Source organism: Petromyzon marinus, chromosome 9 (genome assembly GCF_048934315.1).
Source record: "Petromyzon marinus isolate PM22_M1 ecotype Great Lakes invasive population chromosome 9, UKy_Petmar_22M1.pri1.0, whole genome shotgun sequence".
NCBI lineage: Eukaryota > Metazoa > Chordata > Hyperoartia > Petromyzontiformes > Petromyzontidae > Petromyzon > Petromyzon marinus.
This window is the reverse complement of record NC_133675.1, coordinates 129,449-134,981: the sequence shown is the minus strand read 5'-3', so window position 1 is coordinate 134,981 and position 5,533 is coordinate 129,449.

Here is a 5,533-nt window from a genome sequence, read left to right as displayed (position 1 = left end):
CTTCCGGGTTATGGAGATTGGAGGCGGCGGCGGGAAAATCTGAACCCAATCTGGGCCTCCTCTAGGTCGACGCAGCCTGAAGGTGCCTACACGGGACTCAGTGTGATGAGTCTGTGGGTCTCTGTGTGGTGAGTTTATGGGTCTCTGTGGTGAGTTTGTGGGTCTCTGTGGTGAGTCTGTGGGTCTATGTGTGGTGAGTCTGTGGGTCTATGTGATGAGTTTGTGGGTCTCAGTGTGGTGAGTCTCTGTGTGGCGAGTCTCTGTGTGGCGAGTCTGTGGGTTTCTGTGTGGTTTGTGGATCTCTGTGTGGTGAGAGTAGGTTTTGTGTGTGGTGAGTCTGTGGAACTTTGTGTGGTGAGTATCTGTGTGGTGAGTCTGTGGGTCTCTGTGTGGTGAGTTTGTGGGTCTCTGTGGTGAGTTTGTGGGTCTCTGTGTGGTGAGTCTCTGTGTGGTGAGTCTGTGTGGTGAGTCTGTGTGTCTCTGTGGTGAGTCTGTGGGTCTCTGTGTGGTGGTGCAGTGGTTAGTGTGCTGTGTGTGTGGGAGAGGTGGTGCAGTGGTTAGTGCGCTGTGTGTGTGGGGAGCGGTAGTGCAGTGGTTATCGCACTGTGTGTGTGGAGCGGTGGTGCAGTGGTTAGCGTGCTGTGTGTGTGTGTGGGGAGCAGTAGTGGAGTGGTTAGTGCGCTGTGTGTTGGGAGTGGTGGTGCAGTGGTTAGCGTGCTGTGTGTGTGGGGAACGGTGGTGTAGTGGTTAGCGCACTGTGTGTGTGGAGAGCGGTAGTGCAGTGGTTAGCGCACTGTGTGTGTGGGGAGCGGTGGTGTAGTGGTTTGCGCACTGTGTGTGTGGGGAGCGGTGATGCAGTGGTTAGCGCACTGTGTGTGTGGGGAGCGGTAGTGGAGTGGTTAGTGCGCTGTGTGTGTGCGGAGCGGTGGTGCAGTGGTTAGCGTGCTGTGTGTGGGGAACGGTGGTGCAGTGGTTAGCGCACTGTGTGTGGGGAGCGGTGGAGTCGCGTCGATAGAAAAATAATAATCAAGGTAAGGTTAAATCTTCATTTGAAGCTTTCGTGACTGCAGGAATCCATACTCTTTGGTTAGCGCACTGTGTGTGTGTCTGTTGGGGGAGCGGTGGTGCAGTGGTTAGCGCCGATGCAGCTCCCTATCGATGTGCCTGTTACAGAGACAGATTGCCGGAGCCTGCCACTTGCAGAACTGAATTGTGTGTGTTGTGTCTCTGCTTATATCTGAAATTCCCTCCCCTCGGCTCGCCTTCTCAGAAAGGACCGGAATTCCTTTGATTTCGCTCTCAGCTTGTGGGGGCAGTTGTTTGTCCGGTGTACGTGTGTGTGTGTCTGTTTTAATGTATTGAAGTAACTGTTAAGTCGCATCAAGGCCTGGTTCCCGTCCCCCTCCGCAAGCCACCCCGCGATCAATGGAAACAGATGCTCCAAATTGCCCCTAAGTGTGTTTTTCTAGTTTTTAAACTTTCTGCAATAATTAATCTGGAAGGAGGAGGGGTTCCTTTTGTCAGGCTGCGTTCTACCTCCTCCTCTTCCCTCCCGGTTGGAGGTGTTACATTTTCTTGTCTCTCACGAAGAGGGGCGCCGTCTCTTGAAGTTTGACCTCCCGTTACCATGTTTTCCGTTCACTCTGATGGGTTGTGAGTTGCGAGAACAATAAACATGATTTTCCACCCCTTATCTTAGAATGTGTCCCTTTTTGCGGTGTTGACTCTTTAAGTGACTCAAGGTATGTTTTGAGCAGTGTTTACAGTGCGTCCTCCCGTTACCATGTTTTCCGTTCACTCTGATGGGTTGTGAGTTGCGAGAACAATAAACATGATTTTCCACCCCTTATCTTAGAATGTGTCCCTTTTTGCGGTGTTGACTCTTTAAGTGACTCAAGGTATGTTTTGAGCAGTGTTTACAGTGCGTCCGTCGTGGTTTGGAAGACAAAGGCGGTTGGGAGACTGATTCTATGGAATACATATTATCTTGGTTGTGTGTGATTGACCTGTTTTGCATTGTATTTCTTCTAGATGGCCCTCGGTCTAATGCTTACTAAGTATTATTTGGTCTATGTTTAACCAAGGTTTTGTGATGACATAGTTGTTACCACATGTATTCCTAGGGTTTTATTAATCTTTGTTCCCCGTCTGTATCCAGTGATCCGTGTTTTTTATTCACGAGTTGTATTTTGATATCTTGAGGTTTGAAGATCTGGCTAAGTTTTGACTTAGACTTTCGTGACTGCCGGAAATAATTATTTGGTTATTTTGGTAGAGTCGCGTCGATAGAAAAATAATAAAGGTAAGGTTAAATCTTCATTTAAAGCTTTCGTGACTGCAGGAATCCATACTCTTTGGTTCTTTCGGTAAAGTCACGTAGTTAGAAATAAAATCAAATGAAACAAATCGCGACGTTTCGATTGCAACACAAGCAATCATCATCAGGTGGGAAAAACCACAGCAAGAATTTTTTTTGCTGAAGTGGGAGAGAGATGCCGTGGTAAGAGGTTATATAGGTAAGAGACTGGGGAGGGGCAAGGGGAGAGAGAAGGGGGGGTAGGGGGGGGCGTTGCGTGGACGCTCGGAGAGGGACGTGAAGCTGGACGGGGAGGAAATAGGTGGGGCTGGCAGTGGGAGGCCGAGAGAGCTGGGGATGCGGGGGGGAAGTTAACTGGGACACACGAGCGGTGCAATGCAGCAACAATGCCAATGCAGCAGCAACGCCAATGCAGCAACAACGCCAATGCAGCAACAATGCCAATGCAGCAACAACGCCAATGCAGCAACAATGCCAATGCAGCAACAACGCCAATGCAACAACAACGCCAATGCAGCAACAATGCCAATGCAGCAACAACGCCAATGCAGCAACAACGCCAATGCAGCAACAACGCCAATGCAGCAACAATGCCAATGCAGCAACAACGCCAATGCAGCAACAACGCCAATGCAGCAACAACGCCAATGCAGCAACAATGCCAATGCAGCAACAACGCCAATGCAGCAACAATGCCAATGCAGCAACAATGCCAATGCAGCAACAATGCCAATGCAGCAACAATGCCAATGCAGCAACAACGCCAATGCAGCAACAATGCCAATGCAGCAACAATGCCAATGCAGCAACAACGCCAATGCAGCAACAACGCCAATGCAGCAACAATTCCAATGCAGCAGCAATGCCAATGCAGCAACACTGCCAATGCAGCAACAATGCCAATGCAGCAACAATGCCAAACGCTGGGGATCCGGGGGGAAATTAACTCGGAAAAATAGACTAGTACCCGGCAGATATGATGGAATAACCATTAAACAGTTAAGTTTTTACCTGGTTGTTTAATCTTTGGCGTTAAAGGATTGGTATTTCAGGGTTGGCGTTCAAGGGATGCTATTTAAAGGTTCGCGTTTCAGGGTTGGTGTTTAATGGTTGGCGTTTACGGGTTGATGTTTATCGGATGGTGTTTAAGGGTTGGGCTTTAAGGGTTGGCGTTTTAGAGTTTGCGTTTAAGGGTTGGTGTTTTTTGGGTTGGCCGTTTAAGCTTCGGCGTTTAAGTGTTGGTGTTTAAGGGTTGGTGTTTATTGGTTGGTGTTTATGGGATGATGTTTAAATGTTGGGGTTTAAGGGTTGGCGTTTAAGGGTTGGTGTTTAAGGGTTGGCGTTTAAGGGTTGGTGTTTAAGGGTTGATGTTTAGGGGTTGGGGTTTAAGGGTTGGTTTTTTAGAGTTGGCGTTTAATAAGGGTTGGCGTTTATGGGTTGGTGTGTAAGGGTTGGCGTTTAATGAAGGTTGACGTTTAAGGGTTGGCTTTTAACGTTTAGTGTTTAAGGTTGGCGTTTATGGGTTGGTGTTTAAGGTTGGCGTTTATGGGTTGGTGTTTAAGGTTGGCGTTTAAGGGTTGGTGTTTAAGGGTTGGCGTTTATGGGTTGGGGTTTAAGGGTTGGCTTTTTAGAGTTGGCGTTTAATAAGGGTTGGCGTTTATGGGTTGGTGTGTAAGGGTTGGCGTTTAATGAAGGTTGACGTTTAAGGGTTGGCTTTTAACGTTTAGTGTTTAAGGTTGGCGTTTATGGGTTGGTGTTTAAGGTTGGCGTTTATGGGTTGGTGTTTAAGGTTGGCGTTTAAGGGTTGGTGTTTAAGGTTGGCGTTTAAGGGTTGGTGTTTAAGGGTTGGCGTTTATGGGTTGGGGGGGGACGAGGTACGTTGATGGGTTAGGAGGGAGACGAGGTGAGGTGATGGGTGATGTGGGAGAAGAAATAATGGGTGAGGAGAGACTAGGTAAGGTGATGGGTGAGGAGGGAGACGAGGTGAGGTGGTGGCTGTGGAGAGACGAGGTGAGGTGATGGGTGAGAAGGCAGATGAGCTGAGGTGATGGGTGAGGAAGGGGACGAGGTGAGGTGATGAGTTGATAGGCGAGGAGATACAAGGTGAGTTGATGGGAGGGAGACGAGGTGAAGTGAGGGGTGAGGAGGCAGACGAGGTGAGTTGGTGGGTGAAGAAGGGGACGAGGTGAGGTGATGAGTGAGGTAGAGGAGGTGAGGTGATGGGTGAGGAGAGTCGAGGAGTGGCGATGGGTGATTAGGAGGCAGAAGAGGTGAGTTCATAGGTGAGGAGAGACGAGGTGAGGTGATGGGTGAGGAGAGACAAGGTGAGTTGATGGGAGGGAGAAGAGGTGAAGTGAGGGGTGAGGAGGCATACGAGGTGAGTTGATGGGTGAGGAGAGACGAGGTGAGGTTATGGGTGATTAGGAGGCAGAAGAGGTGAGGTGATAGGTGAGGAGAGACGAGGTCAGGTGATGGGTGAGAAGGCAGACGAGGTGAGGTGATGGTTGAGGAGAGACGAGATGAGCAGATGGGTGAGGAGAGACGAAGTGAGGTGATGGGTGAGAAGGCAGACGAGGTGAGGTGATGGGTGAGGAGGCAGGTGAGGTGATGGGTGGGGAGAGACAAGGTGAGGTAATGAGTAAGCAGAAACGAGGTGAGGTGATGGGTGAGAAGGCAGATGAGAAGAAGTGATGGGTGAGGAAGGGGACGAGGAGAGGTACACGAGATGAGGTGATGGGTGAGGAGTGTCGAGGTGAGGAGATGGGAGGGAAACGAGGTGAAGTGAGGGGTGAGGAGGCAGACGAGGTGAGTCGATGGGTGAGAAACGGGACGAGGGGAGGTGATGGGTGAGGTAAACGAGGTGAGGTGATTGGTGAGATTTTTCGACGTGAGGAGATGGGTGATTATGAGGCAGACGAGGTGAGTTGATAGGTGAGGAGAGACGAGGTGAGGTGATGGGTGAGGAGAGACAAGGTGAGGTGAAGGGTGAGGAGGCAGACGAGGTGAGGAAGGGGACGAGGTGAGTTGATGAGTTGATAGGTGAGGAGATACAAGGTGAGTTGATGGGAGGGAGACGAGGTGAAGTGAGGGGTGAGGAGGCAGACGAGGTTAGTTGGTGGGTGAGGAAGGGGACGAGTTGAGGTGATGGGTGAGGTAGACGAGGTGAGGTGATGGGTGAGGAGAGTCGAGGAGAGGCGATGGGTGATTAGGAGGCAG